Source organism: Salvelinus fontinalis, chromosome 18, assembly GCF_029448725.1.
Source record: "Salvelinus fontinalis isolate EN_2023a chromosome 18, ASM2944872v1, whole genome shotgun sequence".
NCBI classification, from domain to species: Eukaryota; Metazoa; Chordata; class Actinopteri; order Salmoniformes; family Salmonidae; genus Salvelinus; species Salvelinus fontinalis.
Window position 1 is genome coordinate 36,637,900 of NC_074682.1, and position 21,596 is coordinate 36,659,495.

Sequence of the window (21,596 nt, forward strand, 5' to 3'; positions counted from 1 at the left end):
ATCCCACCTATCCACTACACCAGTCGTACTTATTGCACCTATCCCACCTATCCACATCACCAGTAGAACTTACTGCATCTATCCCACCTATCCACCACACCAGTAGAACTTACTGCACCTATCCCACCTATCCACTACACCAGTCAAACTTACTGCACCTATCCCACCTACCCACTACACCAGTAGAACTTACTGCACCTATCCCACCTATCCACATCACCAGTAGAACTTATTGCACCTATCCCACCTATCCACTACACCAGTAGAACTTACTGCACCTATCCCACCCGACAACTACACCAGTATAACTTACTGCATCTATCCCACCTATCCACCACACCAGTCAAACTTACTGCACCTATCCCACCTATCCACTACACCAGTAGAACTTACTGCACCTATCCCACCCATCCACTACACCAGTAGAACTTACTGCACCTATCCCACCCGACAACTACACCAGTAGAACTTACTGCACCTATCCCACCCATCCACTACACCAGTAGAACTTACTGCACCTATCCCAAACATCCACTACACCAGTAGAACTTACTGCACCTATCCCACCCATCCACTACACCAGTAGAACTTACTGCACCTATCCCACCCGTCAACTACACCAGTAGAACTTACTGCACCTATCCCACCTATCCACTACACCAGTCGTACTTATTGCACCTATCCCACCTATCCACTACACCAGTAGAACTTACTGCACCTATCCCACCCATCCACTACACCAGTCAAACTTACTGCATCTATCCCACCCGACAACTACACCAGTAGAACTTACTGCATCTATCCCACCTACCCACTACACCAGTAGAACTTACTGCACCTATCCCACCTATCCACTACACCAGTCGTACTTATTGCACCTATCCCACCTATCCACATCACCAGTAGAACTTACTGCATCTATCCCACCTATCCACCACACCAGTAGAACTTACTGCACCTATCCCACCTATCCACTACACCAGTCAAACTTACTGCACCTATCCCACCTACCCACTACACCAGTAGAACTTACTGCACCTATCCCACCTATCCACTACACCAGTCGTACTTACTGCACCTATCCCACCCATCCACTACACCAGTAGAACTTACTGCACCTATCCCAAACATCCACTACACCAGTAGAACTTACTGCACCTATCCCACCCATCCACTACACCAGTAGAACTTACTGCACCTATCCCACCCGTCAACTACACCAGTAGAACTTACTGCACCTATCCCACCTATCCACTACACCAGTCGTACTTATTGCACCTATCCCACCTATCCACTACACCAGTAGAACTTACTGCACCTATCCCACCCATCCACTACACCAGTCAAACTTACTGCATCTATCCCACCCGACAACTACACCAGTAGAACTTACTGCATCTATCCCACCTACCCACTACACCAGTAGAACTTACTGCACCTATCCCACCTATCCACTACACCAGTCGTACTTATTGCACCTATCCCACCTATCCACATCACCAGTAGAACTTACTGCATCTATCCCACCTATCCACCACACCAGTAGAACTTACTGCACCTATCCCACCTATCCACTACACCAGTCAAACTTACTGCACCTATCCCACCTACCCACTACACCAGTAGAACTTACTGCACCTATCCCACCTATCCACTACACCAGTCGTACTTATTGCACCTATCCCACCTATCCACTACACCAGTAGAACTTACTGCACCTATCCCACCTATCCACTACACCAGTCGTACTTATTGCACCTATCCCACCTATCCACTACACCAGTAGAACTTACTGCACCTATCCCACCTACCCACTACACCAGTCGTACTTATTGCACCTATCCCACCTATCCACTACACCAGTAGAACTTACTGCACCTATCCCACCCATCCACTACACCAGTCAAACTTACTGCATCTATCCCACCCGACAACTACACCAGTAGAACTTACTGCACCTATCCCACCTACCCACTACACCAGTAGAACTTACTGCACCTATCCCACCTATCCACTACACCAGTCGTACTTATTGCACCTATCCCACCTATCCACATCACCAGTAGAACTTACTGCATCTATCCCACCTATCCACCACACCAGTAGAACTTACTGCACCTATCCCACCTATCCACCACACCAGTAGAACTTACTGCACCTATCCCACCCGACAACTACACCAGTATAACTTACTGCATCTATCCCACCTATCCACCACACCAGTCAAACTTACTGCACCTATCCCACCTATCCACTACACCAGTAGAACTTACTGCACCTATCCCACCCATCCACTACACCAGTAGAACTTACTGCACCTATCCCACCCGACAACTACACCAGTAGAACTTACTGCACCTATCCCACCCATCCACTACACCAGTAGAACTTACTGCACCTATCCCAAACATCAACTACACCAGTAGAACTTACTGCACCTATCCCACCCATCCACCACACCAGTAGAACTTACTGCACCTATCCCACCCGTCAACTACACCAGTAGAACTTACTGCACCTATCCCACCTATCCACTACACCAGTCGTACTTATTGCACCTATCCCACCTATCCACTACACCAGTAGAACTTACTGCACCTATCCCACCCATCCACTACACCAGTCAAACTTACTGCATCTATCCCACCCGACAACTACACCAGTAGAACTTACTGCATCTATCCCACCTACCCACTACACCAGTAGAACTTACTGCACCTATCCCACCTATCCACTACACCAGTCGTACTTATTGCACCTATCCCACCTATCCACATCACCAGTAGAACTTACTGCATCTATCCCACCTATCCACCACACCAGTAGAACTTACTGCACCTATCCCACCTATCCACTACACCAGTCAAACTTACTGCACCTATCCCACCTACCCACTACACCAGTAGAACTTACTGCACCTATCCCACCTATCCACTACACCAGTCGTACTTATTGCACCTATCCCACCTATCCACTACACCAGTAGAACTTACTGCACCTATCCCACCTATCCACTACACCAGTAGAACTTACTGCACCTATCCCACCTATCCACTACACCAGTCAAACTTACTGCACCTATCCCACCTACCCACTACACCAGTCGTACTTATTGCACCTATCCCACCTATCCACTACACCAGTAGAACTTACTGCACCTATCCCACCCATCCACTACACCAGTCAAACTTACTGCATCTATCCCACCCGACAACTACACCAGTAGAACTTACTGCACCTATCCCACCTACCCACTACACCAGTAGAACTTACTGCACCTATCCCACCTATCCACTACACCAGTCGTACTTATTGCACCTATCCCACCTATCCACATCACCAGTAGAACTTACTGCATCTATCCCACCTATCCACCACACCAGTAGAACTTACTGCACCTATCCCACCTATCCACTACACCAGTCAAACTTACTGCACCTATCCCACCTACCCACTACACCAGTCGTACTTACTGCACCTATCCCACCTATCCACTACACCAGTCGTACTTATTGCACCTATCCCACCTATCCACTACACCAGTAGAACTTACTGCACCTATCCCACCCATCCACTACACCAGTCAAACTTACTGCATCTATCCCACCCGACAACTACACCGGTAGAACTTACTGCACCTATCCCACCTACCCACTACACCAGTAGAACTTACTGCACCTATCCCACCTATCCACTACACCAGTCGTACTTATTGCACCTATCCCACCTATCCACATCACCAGTAGAACTTACTGCATCTATCCCACCTATCCACCACACCAGTAGAACTTACTGCACCTATCCCACCTATCCACTACACCAGTCAAACTTACTGCACCTATCCCACCTACCCACTACACCAGTAGAACTTACTGCACCTATCCCACCTATCCACTACACCAGTCGTACTTATTGCACCTATCCCACCTATCCACATCACCAGTAGAACTTATTGCACCTATCCCACCTATCCACTACACCAGTAGAACTTACTGCACCCATCCCACCCGACAACTACACCAGTATAACTTACTGCATCTATCCCACCTATCCACCACACCAGTCAAACCTACTGCACCTATCCCACCTATCCACTACACCAGTAGAACTTACTGCACCTATCCCACCCATCCACTACACCAGTAGAACTTACTGCACCTATCCCACCCGACAACTACACCAGTAGAACTTACTGCACCTATCCCACCCATCCACTACACCAGTAGAACTTACTGCACCTATCCCAAACATCCACTACACCAGTAGAACTTACTGCACCTATCCCACCCATCCACTACACCAGTAGAACTTACTGCACCTATCCCACCCGTCAACTACACCAGTAGAACTTACTGCACCTATCCCACCTATCCACTACACCAGTCGTACTTATTGCACCTATCCCACCTATCCACTACACCAGTAGAACTTACTGCACCTATCCCACCCATCCACTACACCAGTCAAACTTACTGCATCTATCCCACCCGACAACTACACCAGTAGAACTTACTGCATCTATCCCACCTACCCACTACACCAGTAGAACTTACTGCACCTATCCCACCTATCCACTACACCAGTCGTACTTATTGCACCTATCCCACCTATCCACATCACCAGTAGAACTTACTGCATCTATCCCACCTATCCACCACACCAGTAGAACTTACTGCACCTATCCCACCTATCCACTACACCAGTCAAACTTACTGCACCTATCCCACCTACCCACTACACCAGTAGAACTTACTGCACCTATCCCACCTATCCACTACACCAGTCGTACTTATTGCACCTATCCCACCTATCCACTACACCAGTAGAACTTACTGCACCTATCCCACCTATCCACTACACCAGTCAAACTTACTGCACCTATCCCACCTACCCACTACACCAGTCAAACTTACTGCATCTATCCCACCCGACAACTACACCAGTAGAACTTATTGCACCTATCCCACCTATCCACTACACCAGTAGAACTTACTGCACCTATCCCACCCATCCACTACACCAGTCAAACTTACTGCATCTATCCCACCCGACAACTACACCAGTAGAACTTACTGCACCTATCCCACCTACCCACTACACCAGTAGAACTTACTGCACCTATCCCACCTATCCACTACACCAGTCGTACTTATTGCACCTATCCCACCTATCCACATCACCAGTAGAACTTACTGCATCTATCCCACCTATCCACCACACCAGTAGAACTTACTGCACCTATCCCACCTATCCACTACACCAGTCAAACTTACTGCACCTATCCCACCTACCCACTACACCAGTAGAACTTACTGCACCTATCCCACCTATCCACTACACCAGTCGTACTTATTGCACCTATCCCACCTATCCACATCACCAGTAGAACTTATTGCACCTATCCCACCTATCCACTACACCAGTAGAACTTACTGCACCTATCCCACCCGACAACTACACCAGTATAACTTACTGCATCTATCCCACCTATCCACCACACCAGTCAAACTTACTGCACCTATCCCACCTATCCACTACACCAGTAGAACTTACTGCACCTATCCCACCCATCCACTACACCAGTAGAACTTACTGCACCTATCCCACCCGACAACTACACCAGTAGAACTTACTGCACCTATCCCACCTATCCACTACACCAGTCAAACTTACTGCACCTATCACACCTATCCACTACACCAGTAGAACGTACTGCACCTAGCCCACCCATTTACTACACCAGCCCAGCTTACAATGCATAAAGGTGTAGTGTCTGATAATGTCCCCTGGTAGTTGGTGTAGCTGTAAATAGCAATGTATCCATGTTTGAGAAGGCCCCCGGGGGACAAAAGGTTTGTACATGTTTCTTTACGTGACTTTATACAGGGCATACAAAGGAGACAATCTAACACAGCCCACGTAATTGTATTTATGTTAACCTCAAAAACAACAAAAAATCATACATTATCTTAAAATGACATACTGCAATGGTCTATTTATGAGAAAATCCAAAGAGGGAATGTTTACTTGAATTACAGTGCATTCGGAAAGTATTCAGACCCCTTCACTTTTTCCACATTTTGTTATGTTACAGCATTATTCTAAATGTTTTTGTTTGTTTGTATTATATCATCAATTCTACATACAATTCTCATCAACCTACATACAATAACCCATAATGACAATTCAAAAACAGGTTTTTAGTAAAGGGACCTGAATACGTACGTAAATGTGATTTTTCCGTTTTTTGGGGGGGGGATGTCTAAAAACCTGTTTCTGCTTTGTCATTATGGGGTATTGTACTGTACAGTGCATATGGAAAGTATTCAGACCCCTAGACTTTTCACATTTTGTTACGTTACAGCCTTATTCTAAAATTGATTAAATCGTTTTTTTCCTCATCAATCTACACACAAAACCTCATAATGACAAAACAAAAACAGGTTTTAAGAAATATCACATTTACATAAGTATTCAGACCCTATACTCAGTACATTGTTGAAGCACCTTTGGCAGCGATGAGTCACCTTTGACAGCCTTGAGTCTTGTTAGATATGACGCTACAAGCTTGGCGCACTTGTATTTGGGAAGTTTCTCCCATTCTCCTCTGCAGATCCTCTCAAGTTCAGTCAGGTTGGATGGGGAGCGTCGCTGTACAGCTATTTTCAGGTTTCTCCAGAGATATTCGATTGGGTTCAAGTCCGGGTTCTGGTTGGGCCACTCAAGGACATTCAGAGACTTGTCCCAAAGCCATTCTTGCGTTGTCTTGGCTGTGTGCTTAGGGTCGTTGTCCTGTTGGAAGGTGACATTGGTATTCAGGCCAAAGAGTTCCATCTTGTTTCTCATGGTCTGAGTCCTTTAGGTGCCTTTCAGCAAACTCTAAGCAAGGTGTCATGTGCCATTTACTGAGTAGTGGCTTCCGTCTGGCCACTCTACCATAAAGGCCTGATTGGTGGAGTGCTGCAGAGATGGTTGTCTTTCTGGAAGGTTCTCCCATCGCCACAGAAGAACTCTAGAGCTCTGTCAGAGTGACCATCTGGTTCTTGGTCACCTCACTGACCAAGGCCCTTCAGCCCCCAATTGCTCAGTTTGGCCGTGCGGCCAGCTCTAGGAAGAGTCTTGGTGGTTCCAAATTTCTTCCATTTAAGAATGATGGAGGGATCTTGGGGATCTTCGATGCTGCAGAATTTTTTTGTTACCCTTCCCAGATCTGTGCCTCGACACAATCCTGTCTTAGAGCTCTACGAACAATTCCTTGGACCTCATGGCTTGGTTTTTGCTCTGACATGTACTGTCAACTGTGCAACCTTAAATAGACAGGTGTGTGCCTTTCCAAATCAAGTCCAATCAAGTAAATGTACCATAGGTGGACTCCAAGTTGATGAAACATGTCAAGGATGATCAATGGATACAGGATGCACCTGAGCTCAATTTCTAGTCTCATAACAAAGGGTCTGAATACCTATGTAAATAAGGTATTTCTGTTTTTATTTTTAATAAATCTGCACACATTTCTAAACACCTGTTTTTCGCTTAGTCATTATGGAGTTTTGTGTGTAGATCGAAGGCTGTAACGTAAAACAAAATGTAGAAAAAGGGAAGGGGTCTGAATAGTTTCCGAATGCACTGTATAACTAAGCTTAAATATTATTGTGATTATTTGGTTAGGCTACATTTGCTAAGAATCTATGTGCATGTGTAACAGAATCACCTCAGTCCCTATTCTTGCCCCAACCTGGGCTCGAACCAGGGACCCTCTGCCAACATCGACAACAGTCACTCAAGAAGCATTGTTACCTATCACTCCCTCAACGTCAGCAAAACAAAGGAGCTGATTGTAGACATCAGGAGGAACCAGGTTGAGCACGCCCCCATCTTCATCAACGAAGCCGCTGTGGAGACGGTCAAAAATGTCAAGTTCCTCGGCGTACACATCTCCTAGGAGCTAAAATGGTCAAACCAGACGGAATCCGTGGTGAAGAAGGCACGAAAGCGACTCTTCAACTTCAGGATGTTGAATAAATTTGGTCTGTCCCCGACGGCCTTCACAGTGTTCTACAGAGCACCATCGAGAGCATATTGTCGGGCTGCATCACAGCCACCATCACATCCACCGCCTCTGACTGCAAGGCACTACAGAGGGTGGTACACTCAGCCGAAAGTACCGTTGGGTGCCTACTGCCTGCCCTCCAGGACACCTACTACAACACCAGGTGTCGCAGGAAGGCCAAGAAAATCATCAGGGACCTCAGCCACCCGAGCCACGGCCTGTTATCCCCGCTTCCATAACCCCTGCTGCTCCCCCATTAGACCCCCCCAACAGACATCTACCCTGCCCCCAATGGACATTTATCATGCTGAATAGCCACCACTACTTCTTTCCCCGCAACAACCCCAGCAGCTGGGCAGAGCCCAACTGAGTGATCCGGGTCAACAGCATCAATGTAACAGTTTGTCTTCCATCCCTCTCCTTGCCCCAACCTAGGCTCGGACCAGGGACCCTCTGAATACATCAACAACTGCCTCCCACGAAGCATCATTACCTATCGCTCCACAAAAGCAACGGCCCTTGCAGAGAAAGGGAAACAACTACTTCAAGGTCTCAGAGGGAGTGACGTCACCGATTGAAATGCTACTAGCGCGCACCACTAACTACCTAGCCATTTCTCACCAGTTACACTTGCAGTAAAATAAAATACTTTATGGATGAAGGCAAACTGGTCAGGACAAGAGACACAACAGTGAGCATTTCAGACATTTCAGACATTTTCTGAGCAGTTCAGACATACGAACAAACACCTGTTGTTGTGTTGAGCATATTGTTTAAGATTCAAAAATGTCTACCCAACTCAGATTTCTCTGCATCAAAGAAAGAAACTTGAAAGCCAAAACAGAACTGGAAATAAGTGCCCTGGTTTGCATTAGGGCTAGTATCCTTTAATGTTGATGATATTTCTTAGGTTTTGGTGGGTTGAAAGTGAAAGTATGAAATAGATGAATTGAAAGGAAAGGCATGCCTCTCACATCCACCAGGCCTCCTCAGGGGATCTTAGGATGAAACACAGATCTTTCCCTCAAAATACTTCTGCTGAAGTTGATTTTCATGTTGAGTTCTAACACATAGTCATATATATATACAGTATATATTTTTTTACTTAGTCACTTGAAATGAGACCGTAAAGAAATAACCTTAAGAATTTCTACATGTGTATATATTGAAAGGTGTCTTCTTACACAGACAAGGCACCATGACTTCTGTATACTTTATTTTATCACAGGTTTTAGCACTTAACACCAGTATACACAGTATTAACACCTTGAAAATGACAACTTCCATTCTATCATCATTCGGTCACATTAATTGAGTACGAAATTTGGTTGTGAAATACACAAATGTGCACATACAAAAGAGCAGAATAAAGACATTCGATCCTTGGTTTTGGAATAACTTGCATCCTCGTTTTGTATTTTCCACCAGGAAATTCAGGACAGGACCAAAACAAATTGACCATTCATTATATTTATTTGGGAGAAGAATTTAGGTAGTAGGGCAGGCAGGGGAGGAGGAGCGGATGCATCTGGAGGCACCACAGTAACCAAACCCCTGGTGCCATCTGGTTGGTTAATCACCTCACACACACAACAAGCTCTTCTTTCACCCCTCAGCTCAGCACGCCCTTTATTTTGTCTTTGTCTTTTATATACTCCTGCCGGACGCTCAGGTATACAGGAACGTCAGACAGGTAGAGAGGTAGAGAAAGAGAGAAAGAGGGAGAGAGAGAGAGAAAGGGAGAAGGAGAGAGAGGGAGAGATAGAGAAGCAAAAGAGAGAGCCGGAGCGAAAGAGAGAGAGTAAGGGAGAAGGATGGGAAAGTAGAGAGGAACAGAGGGAGGGAGGGAGAAGGATGGGAAAGTAGAGAGGAACAGAGGGAGGGAGGGAGAAGGATGGGAAAGTAGAGAGGAACAGAGGGAGGGAGGGAGAAGGATGGGAAAGTAGAGAGGAACAGAGGGAGGGAGGGAGAAGGATGGGAAAGTAGAGGAATAGAGGGAGGGAGGGTGATATGTAAGAAATCTCTCCACATGACATCTTGACATCGTAGTGAACTCCAGGTCCACGACAGTGTGTGGGTGTGTGTGACAGCATTCTTCCTACCTCTGTATTAATGAAGTACAGAGGGAACAGTGCTGAGAATATGTAAAAAAAGTAATGCAGTGTCAACTTCCTATTCTCGGTCTCTCTCTCTCTGTCTCTCTGTCACTCCCTCTCTCTGTCTCTCTGTCACTCTCTCTCTCTCTCTCTCTCTCTCTCTCTCTCTCTCTCTCTCTCTCTCTCTCTCTCTCTCTCTCTCTCTCTCTCTCTCTCTCTCTCTCTCTCTCTCTCTCTCTCTCTCTCTCTCTCTCACTATCAATTTTCAATTCAATTCAAAGGGCTTTGTTGGCATGGGAAACCTATGTTTACATTGTCAAAGCAAACGAAATAGACAATAAACAATAGGGATAAAAACAAGGGAAACACCTCTCTCTCTCTCTCTACTCCATTATTTTTCAGATCTCAACATCAATGAACTCAAACTGTCACTGAATAAATACTTTTTTTCTTCCCCTTGAAGTGCTCATGGCTTGTTGTCATCATTACATTCCATCTCTCAATAAATGGATCATAATATATTTGACATACACAATGGTTCACACTGGTTCAGTTCCCAATTATCACCTGGACAAATTCAATTCCCCCATTTCTAACACTGCCCATTGGCTCTCCAATATCATGACAGTGCTATGGGTTCCTGACAAAAATAACCATTAAGAATGTCCAGAAGGGGAAACTCAATCACTTAATCTCTCAATCACAATACTCTTACTCCAGTAACAAAATGATGCCAATTGTATGATAACTGAACATGTTAGTTCTTCCAGTTTTAGTGAAATTATATAGCAGACATGATTGTCTTTAAATGAAAGACAAACTGTCAAAACATGACAATGCACTGCTAAAATTAGCATCATCACAGTCTGTGGTATTCCTTCTGTCCTGCATCTCTCTCTCTCTCTCTCTCAATTCAATTCAAAGGGGCTTTATTGGCATGGGAAACGTGTTCGCATTGCCAAAGCAAGTGAAATAAACAATAAACAAAAGTGAGAAGACACAAGACAACATAAACAAAAAACGATTTGAAATGAACAGTAAACATCTCTCTCTCTCTCCACAACCTCCTCCTTCAAGCAAATCAAATGACCTCAGGCTCTCATAGAGGAAAGGTTAACACAACAGCCACAGGCAGACCTGCACAACAGGACAGAGAGGCTTGGAGGGGATGTCAAAAACTACTCAAATACCTTTTGGCAAGCAAGCAACACAGGCAAATTAACGACAGACAGGCCACATTTTACACTGCAAATATATTCATATAAAATCAGTAATTCAATAATGTGAGTTTTCCCTGTTGTGTTGTGTTTTTACTAGGGATGCACTTTAAATCAGTGAACATATCGGAGTCAGCAGATATTAGCTAAAAATGCCAACATCGGTGAGCTGCCCAGCCCGGCGAGCTGCCCAGTGAAGCGAGCCTACCAGATGAGCTAAATGCCTTTTATGCTCGCTTCAAGGCAAGCAACACTGAAGCATGCACGAGAGCACCAGCTGTTCTGGATGACTGTGTGATAACGCTCTCAGTAGCCGATGTGAACAAAACCTTTCACCTTTCTAGGACACACGTTCCGCTAGCGGAACCCCTGACAACATTCCGCTGAAAAGGCAGTGTGAGAAATTCAAATGTATTTTTTGAAATATGTAACTTTCACACATTAACAAGTCCAATACAGCAAATGAAAGATAAACATCTTGTTAATCTACCCATCGTGTCCGATTGAAAAAATGCTTTACAGCGAAAACACAACACATGATTATGTTAGATCACCGCCTAGTCCAAAAAACACACAGCCAAAAACACACAGCCAGTCACAAAAAGCAGAAATAGAGATAAAATTAATCACTAACCTTTGATGATCTTCATCAGATGACACTCATAGGACATCATGTTACACAATACATGAATGTTTTGTTCGGTAATGTGCATATTTATATCCAAAAATCTCAGTTTACATTGGCGCCATGTTCAGAAATGCCTCCAAAAGATCCGGAGAAATTGCAGAGAGCCACATCAAATAACAGAAATACTCATCATAAACTTTGATTAAAGATACATGTTTCACATAGAATTAAAGATACACTTGTTCTTAATTCAACCGCTGTGTCAGATTTCAAAAAAACTTTACGGAAAAAGCAAACCATGCAATAATCTGAGACGGCGCTCAGATACAAACAACATTTCTCCGCCATGTTGGAGTCAACAGAAATACGAAATTACATGATAAATATTCCCTTACCTTTGATGATCTTCATCAGAATGCACTCCCAGGAATCCTAGTTCCACAATAAATTGTTGTTTTGTTCAATAATGTCCATTATTTATGTCCAAGTAGCTACTTTTGTTAGCACGTTTAGTACACATATCCAAACGCTAGTGCAGATCTAGGCGAACGTCGGACGAAAACTTCAAAAAGTTATATTACAGATCAAATAAACTTGTCAAACTAAGTATGGAATCAATCTTTAGGATGTTGTTATCATATATATTCAATAACGTTCCAACCGGAGAATTCCTTTGTGTCTATAGAAGTAATGGAACGCAAGTCGATATCATGTGGAATGAGCATGACCAGGACCTGGCACTCTGCCAGACCATTGACTCAAACAGCTCCCATCCGGCTCAACAACACAGTAGAAGCTTCATTCAACGTTCTACAGACTGCTGACATCTAGTGGAAGGCGTAGGAAGTGCAAACAGATCCATATCCCACTGGGATTTCAATAGGCGATGAGTTGAAAATCGACCAGCCTCAGAATTCTAACTTCCTGTTTGGATTTTTTCTCAGGTTTTTGCCTGCCATATGAGTTCTGTTATACTCACAGACATTCAAACAGTTTGAGAAACTTCAGAGTGTTTTACATCCAATAGTAATAATAATATGCATATATTAGCATCTGGGACAGAGTAAGAGGCAGTTCACTCTGGGCACGCTATTTATCCAGATTGAAAATGCTGCCCCCTATCCCTAAAAAGTTAAACAGGTCAACATTCACAAAGCCGCTGGGCCAGACGGATTACCAGGACGTGTACTCAAAGCATGCGCGGACAAACTGTCAAGTATCTTCACTGACATTTTCAACCTGTCCCTGACCGAGTCCGTAATACCCACATGTTTCAAGCAGACCACCATAGTCCCTGTGCCCAAGGAAGCAAAGGTAACCTGCCTAGATGGTTACCGCCTCGTGGCACTCACGTCGGTAGCAATGAAGTGCTTTGAAAGGTTGGTCATAGCTCACATCAACAGCATCCTCCCGGACACCCTAGACCCACTCCAATTCACATATCACCCCAACAGATCCACAGATGACGCAATCTCAATCGCACTCCACACTGCCCTTTCTCACCTGGAGAAAAGGAACACCTATGTGAGAATGCTGTTCATCGACTACAGCTCAGCGTTCAACACCATAGTGCCCACAAAGCTCATCACTAATCTAAGGACTCTGGGACTAAACACCTAACTCTGCAACTGGATCCTGGACTTGCTGACGGGCCGCCCCCATGTGGTAAGAGTAGGCAACAACACGTCTGCCACGCTGATCCTTAATACTGGGGCCCCTCAGGGGGGTGTACTTAGTCCCCTCTTGTATTCCCTGTTCACCCACGACCATGTGGCCAAACACGACTCCAACACCATCATTAAGTTTGCTGACGACACAACAGTGGTAGGCCTGATCATCGAAAACGATGAGATGGCCTATAGGGAGGAGGTCAGTGTAGTTCACACTGCCAGGACAACAACCTCTCCCTCAATGTGAGCAAGACAAAGGAGCTGATCGTGGACTACAGGAAAAGGCGGCCCAAACAGGCGCGCCTTTTAACAAGTTCCATGGCGTCCACATCACTAACAAACTATCATGGTCCAAACATACCAAGACAGTCATGAAGAGGGCATGACAAAACCTCAGGAGACTGAAAAGATTTGGCTCGAGCCCCCAGATCCTCAAAAGGTTCTACAGCTGCACCATCAAGAGCATCCTGACCGGTTGCATCACCTCCTGGTATGGCAACTGCTCGGCATCTGACAGTAAGGCGCTACAGAGGGTAGTGCGAACGTCCCAGTATATTACTGGGGCCAAGCTTCCTGCCATCCAGGACCTACAATTGAAGTCGGAGGTTTACATACACTTAGGTTGGAGTCATTAAAACTCGCTTTTCAACCACTCCACAAATTTCTTGTTAACAAACTGTAGTTTTGGCAAGTCGGTTAGGATATCTACTTTGTGCATGATACAAGTAATGTTACCAACAATTGTTTACAGAAAGATTATTTCACTTATAATTCACTGTATCACAATTCCAGTAGGTCAGAAGTTTATATACACTAAGTTGACTGTGCATTTAAACAGCTTGGAAATTCCAGAAAATGATGTCATGGCTTTAGAAGCTTCTGATTGACATCATTTGAGTCATTTGGAGGTGTACCTGTGGATGTGTTTCAAGGCCTACCTTCAAACTCAGTGCCTCTTTGCTTGACATCATAGAAAAATCAATAGAAATTAGCCAAGATCTCAGAAAAAGAATTGTAGACCTCCACAAGTCTGGTTCATCCTTGGGAGTAATTTCCAAACGCCTGAAGGTACCACGTTCATCTGTACAAGCAATAGTACGCAAGTATAAACAACATGGGACCACGCAGCCATCATACCGCTCAGGAAGGAGACGTGTTCTGTCTCCTAGAGATTAACGTACTTTGGTGCGAAAAGTGCAAATCAATCCTAGAACAACAGCAAAGGACCTTCTGATGATGGAGGAAACAGGTACAAAAGTATCTATAACCAGAGTAAAACGAGTCCTATATCGAGCAAGACAAAGGAGCTGATCGTGGACTATAGGAAAGGCCGCTAAGCAAGGAAGAAGCCACTGCTCCAAAACCGCCATAAAGAAGCCAGACTACGGTTTGCAATTGCACATGGGGACAAAGATCATACTTTTTGGAGAAATGTCCCCTGGTCTGATGAAACAAATATAGTACTGTTTGGCCATAAGGACCATTGTTATGTTTGGAGGAAAAAGGGGGATGCTTGCAAGCCGAAGAACACCATCCCAACCGTGAAGCACGGGGATGGCAGTATCATGTTGTGGGGGTGCTTTGCTGCAGGAGGGACTGGTGCACTTCACAAACTAGATGGTATCATGAGGTAGGAAAATTATGTGGATATATTGAAGCAACATCTCAAGACATCAGTCAAGAAGTTAAAGCTTGGGCGCAAATGGGTCTTCCAAATGGACAATGACCTCAAGCATACTTCCAAAGTTGTGGAAAAATGGCTTAAGGACAACAAAGTCAAGGTATTGGCTACAGAAGATTTGTGGGCAGATCTGAAAACCGTGTGCGAGCAAGGAGGCCTACAAACCTGACTCAGTTAGACCAGCTCTGTCAGGAGGAGTGGGCCAAAATTCACCCAACTTTTGTTCGAAGCTTTCGAAGGCTACCCGAAACGTTTAACCCAAGTTAAACAATTTAAAGGCAATACTACCAAATACTAATTGAGTGTATGTAAACTTCTGACCCACTGGCAATGTGATGAAAGAAATAAAAGCTGAAATAAATCATTCTCTCTACATTTATTCTGACATTTCATAGTCTTAAAATAAAGTGGTGATCCTAACTGACCTAACACAGGACATTTTGTTTACTAGGATTAAATGTCAAGAATTGTGAAAAACTGAGTTTAAATGTACTTGGCTATGGTGTGTGTAAACTTCCGACTTCAACTGTATATAATAGGCGGTGTCAGAGCAAAGCCCATACAATTGTCAGAGACTCCAGTCACCCAAGTCATAGACTGATTTCTCTGCTACCGCCGGCAAGCGGTACTGGAGCGCCATGTCTAGGACCAAAAGGCTCCTCAACAACTTTACAAATATTAGCATTGTAGCTCTTATCGCGTTTCTGTGACTGTGTGAAATCACCTCCCAAGTCAGCCAATTGTGTGTTTTGACATTCATATTGCACTGTACCGCTTTACTTAAGGATCGGGGATCAATGAAATGGGGTCCCAGTCTACTAATTTTTTTCCCAACGTCCTCCTCAGAGTTATCAGACTCCAAAACATCCACGCAGTATTGTTTTTCCTCGGGAATAGTGTTCAATACACATAGGTTGACAATAAATGTGGCTCAATTTACAGTTGTTTCAGAGTCCTGCAATAAGAGCAACGATGCTAATGCTCTCTGGGTGTCACAGAGTAGACTGATACTCCATGTCATTGATCCACAATCCATAGGTACCTCTGTACAGTGAAATAAGTTTGCCCCCAATTCAATTCTAAAGTATAATACATCCAGCGAGATTTCAACAGATTTTTGTCAAATTAACAAATTATTATCTTTTGTTGATTTTATATAACAACATTCCAACCTCGTTTAGTATGATCTATTCAATTATGGCATAAATCTTCTATTTGCATTCATTTGATTCACTGTCATTGACATACTTTTATTGGCCGGGTATGGTTCTCAATCAGGGACAGCTGTCTATCGTTGTCTCTGATTGGGACCATACTTAGGTATCCCTTTTCCCTCCTTTCAGTGGGGAAAATGTTAACTTTGTTTGTGGCCCATAGCCATTAAGATTCACGGTCGTTTTTGTATTGTTTATTGTTTTGTCGGCGTCATTCAAAATAAAAGGAATATGTACGCCCACCACGCTGCGCTTTGGTCCAGTTCTTTCGACGGCCGTGACAGAACTTCTCACCACCAAAGGACCAAGCAGCTTGGTGAAAGGGACTCCTGGACATGGGAGATCATGGACGGTAAGGGACACTGGAGGCAGGCTGGGGAGTATCACCGTCCAAGGGAGGAAATGGAGGCAGCTAAGGCAGAGCCGCGGCGATATGAGGAGACAAGTCAGCGAAGCAGGCACGAGAGGCAGCGTGGTGAAAGGGACTCCTGGACATGGGAGGAGATCCTGGACGGTAAGGGACCCTGGAGGCAGGCTGGGGAGTATCACACGTGGCACACGGGGAGATTGTCGGAGTCAGGTTATAGACCTGAGCCAACTCCCCGTGCTTACCGTGGGGAGCATGTGACTGGTCAGGCACCGTGTTATGGGGTGATGTGCACGGTGTCTCGAGTGAGCATTCACAGGCCGGTGTGCTCTGTGCCAGCGTCCCGCATTTGCCAGGTGGAAGTGGGCATCCAGCCAGAACGGATTGTGCCAGCTCTGCGCTCGAGACCTCCTGTGCGCCTCCACGGCCCAGTGTTTCCGGTGCCAGCTCCAAGAACCAAGCCTCCAGTATGTCTCCCCAGCCTGGTGAGTCCTGTGCCTGCTGCCAGAACCAGGCCTCCTGTATGTCTCCCCAGCCTGGTGAGCCCTGTGGCAGCTCCACGTACCAGACTGCCCATACGTATCCTCACTCCAGTGATGATCCATGGCAAGAAGCCTCCAGTGATGATCCATGGCACGAAGCCTCCAGTGACGATCCATGGCACGAAGCCTCCAGCGACGGTCTCCAGTCAGGAGCCTCCAGCGACAATCTCCAGTCCGGAGCCTCCAGCGACGGTCTCCAGTCCGGAGCCACCAGGGACGGTCTCCAGTCCGGAGTCTCCAGCGACGGTCTCCAGTCAGGAGCCTCCAGCGACGGTCTCCAGTCCGGAGTCTCCAGCGACAGTCTCCAGTCCGGAGCCTCCAGCGGCAGTCTCCAGGGCCCGCAGCGAGGGTGCCCAGTCCGGGTCCCGCTACGAGGCTGCCCAGCCCGGGGCCCGCAACGAGGGTGCACAGTCCGGGGCCCGCAGCGAGGGTGCCCAGTCCGGGGCCCGCTATGAGGGTGCCCAGTCCGGGGCCCGCAACGAGGGCCCCCAGTCCGGGGTCAGCGACGAGGGTCCTCGCACCAGAGGTGCCACCAAAGTGGGGTGAGCCAGTGGTGGAGCGGGGTTTGCGTCCCGCACCTGAGCTGCCACCGCGGATAGATGCCCACCCAGACCCTCCCCTATAGGTTCAGGTTTTGAGGCCGGAGTCCGCACCTTTAGGGGTGGGGGGGGGGGGGGGGTACTGTCACGCCCTGACCTTAGAGAGCCTTTTTATGTCTGATTTGCGGTGGGCATTCTATGTTTTGTTTTTCTATGATTTTGTATTTCTATGTTTTGGCCGGGTATGGTTCTCAATCAGGGACACCTGTCTATCGTTGTCTCTGATTGGGACCATACTTAGGTAGCCCTTTTCCCTCCTTTCAGTGTGGGAAGTTAACTTTATTTGTGGCACATAGCCCTTAAGCTTCACGGTCGTTTTTGTATTGTTTATTGTTTTGTCGGCGTCATTCAAAATAAAAGGAATATGTACGCCCACCACGCTGCGCTTTGGTCCAGTTCTTTCGACGGCTGTGACAGTGCGAGACAACTTTACCAGCATCATAGCATACGTATCGATGAATCGTTGTGACATATGAAATACGAGTGATAGTGCAATCAATGTGTAATAACTACGTAAAAAAATGTATGAACGCGTTAATTTATTATGTGACGTGCAGTCATATTCAGGTCCTGATTGGTCAACAAGCTTATTTGACACGTCGAATAGTATTTTTTGACACGTCAAATAGTGTTATTTGAAACATCAAATAGTGTTATTTGACGTGTATTTTCTTTGACACGCAAAGACGCAAACGGCGTTCCATAGAAATCCTGGTTGAGAATGAAATGACTGAAAAAATGAACAACGAACAGCACAGCAAGTAAGTGAAAGAAAAAGGTTTTGATTATGTTTTACTAGTAATGGGGACATACGGAAATGCCAACAAATAACATTTTGGTCAGTGTGGTGTATGTGTGTAACCTTTATTTAACTAGACAAGTCAGTTAAGAACTAATTCTTATTTACAATGCCGGCCTACCCCTGCCAAATCCAGACGACGCTGGGCCAATTGTGCGCCGCCCTATGGGACTCCCAATCACGGCCGGATGTGATACAGCCTGGAACCAGGGACTGTAGTGATGCCTCTTGCACTGAAATGCAGTGCCTTAGACCTCTGCATCCATGTGTGTGTGTTAACTATTTAACTGTACTAGAACGCTTAAAAGGCCGCAAAAGGTCGTTTTTTTTGTTGGCAAGGAAAATACTGGATATCATTATCAGCCAAAAATGTCATATCGGTGCATCACTAGTTTTTACAGTAAAAAGACTATGTGTAAAAGCATCCAAGAGCCACATAACCAACCCTGAAATGTGCAGAATTTGAAAAGCTGAGGAAATACAGTGGGGTCTGAAATGCTTGACACCCTTGATAAAGATGAGCAATAACTAAAATAATTTAAATACTCAGCTATATTGCACGCTCAAAATAATACAATAAAACAATTTGTATCAAAGATCATACCCCCAAGACATGCTAACCTCTCACCATTACCAATAACAGGGAGATTAGCGTGTCTTGTGGGTATGATCTTTGACCCTCTGTAACTTTCTCACTCTCAATTATTTACTATTCATTCAGGATAATCCGTAATCATAGTAACATCCACATTAATGTAGAGGTGTTTAGAAACATATTCTATTCTTATTTACAATAAAAGTAACTCAAATGACACAATACATTATTTACCATTCATTTCTATCGAGCACAAATTAATCTGAAACACAACCAAAACAAACTGCAAATGCATCCAACAAGCTTGTAGAGTCACAAGCTTGATGTAGTCATTGTGTGCTAGCAATATGGGACTAAACACAAAAGTTTTGACTATTTTATTTATAAGAATCTTGAGGGGTGTCAATGATTTTGACCCCTACCTTTTTTAGAAAGAAAAATATTATTTGTTAAACAAAATCGTATTTTCTGTGCAATTGTATTAGTATAAAATAATATAATTTCCCAATTTGTTTTGCATACAATATAGCTCACTATTTTAATTATTTATTTCAGTAAGTCATTATTGCTCATCTTTATCAAGGTTGTCAATAATTTCAGACCCCACTGTACATCTTAATAGTAATTTAGTTAAGTTAAATAAAACACCTTACAATATCAAGTTCTATTTGAAATCATGTCAAGACATTAATATTAGATTAATTGCATAGCTCTGTCACGATCGTTATCATAAGTGGACCAAAGCGCAGCGTGATCTGGGTTCCACATCTTTTTATTTCTAGGTGAAACTCACAGCAAAACAAAACAATAAATCTCAAAACGAAACATGAAGCGAACAATAGGGCTAACAGGCAACATAGACAAGATCCCACAAAGCACAAAGGGGAAATGGCTGCCTAAATATGATCCCCAATCAGAGAGAACGATAAATAGCTGCCTCTGATTGGAACCATACCAGGCCAACATAGAAATATAATTACCTAGATGACCCACCCTAGTCACACCCCGACCTAACCAACATAGAGAATAAAAGGCTCTCTATGGTCAGGGCGTGACAAGCTCTAATGTAGGCATAGGCTATAATCATATTACAGAGAGACTAAAATGCTGTAAATGATGGTGACCTGTCACTTCATCAGAACAACTATTAAAACACATGATTGCATTTCTCTCTCGCCAATTTGTAACGAAACGATTCTGACTACAGCATAATTTATCAAATATTTTAGGTGTTGCATTAATAGAACCCAATAGCTTTGGCTTTGATCTTGTATTGTGTTTCTTTTGAACGCAACATTTATGCTAGTAGGGCTATTTGACCAAGAAGGAGAGTGATGAAGTGCTGCATCAGATGACCTGGCCTCCACAATCACTTGACCTCAACCCATTTGAGATGGTTTGGGATGAGTTGGACCTCAGAGTAAAGGAAAAGCAGCCAACAAGTGCTCAGCATATGTGGGAACTCCTTCAAGTTGGAAAAGCATTCCAGGTGAACCTGGTTGAGAGAATGCCAAGAGTGTGCAAAGCTGTCATCAAGGAAAATGGTGGCTACTTTGAAGAATCTCAAATATATTTTGATTTGTTTAACACTTTTTTGGTTACTACATGATTCCATATGTGTTATTTCATAGTTTTGATGTCTTCACTATTATTCTACAATGTACAAAATAGTAAAAATAAAGAAAAACCCTTGAATGAGTAGGTGTGTCCAAACTTTTGACTGGTGCTGTATGTTGTAATAACATTGTAATATCTAGTTAATAGTTAGGCTATAAAACATATTTTCACTCTTGCATTCGTGGTACAATGTATATATTTTATATTACAACGGTTCATAATGTCAAAACCCTGATATGATTTGTAACGTTTCAGTTGCCGATTGATTATAGTTGGCTACAACGACTCAGTATAATAAATGTAATATAACTGTTATTTTGCTATTCATAATATGGGAAAAGTAAGCATCGTCACAATGGTGGGGTTTTTCAAGGGGTGGGGCATCTGTGCATTTCATTTAAAAAAATAAAAATACTTTGCCAAACTAACGCGGCTGCGTAGACAATGGATACTTGATTTTACACTATTGGTATCACTGTTCATTGACAACCATGCTGAAAATGAGACTGAAATCAGTTAAG

General features: G+C 44.5%; 1 protein-coding gene across 2 annotated transcripts in view; it reads right to left on the bottom strand.

Moving 5' to 3' along the window:
• Positions 1-21,596, bottom strand: part of LOC129815435 (RNA-binding motif, single-stranded-interacting protein 2-like) — a 97,707-nt gene that overhangs the window by 75,459 nt on the left and 652 nt on the right. The window lies entirely within an intron of this gene.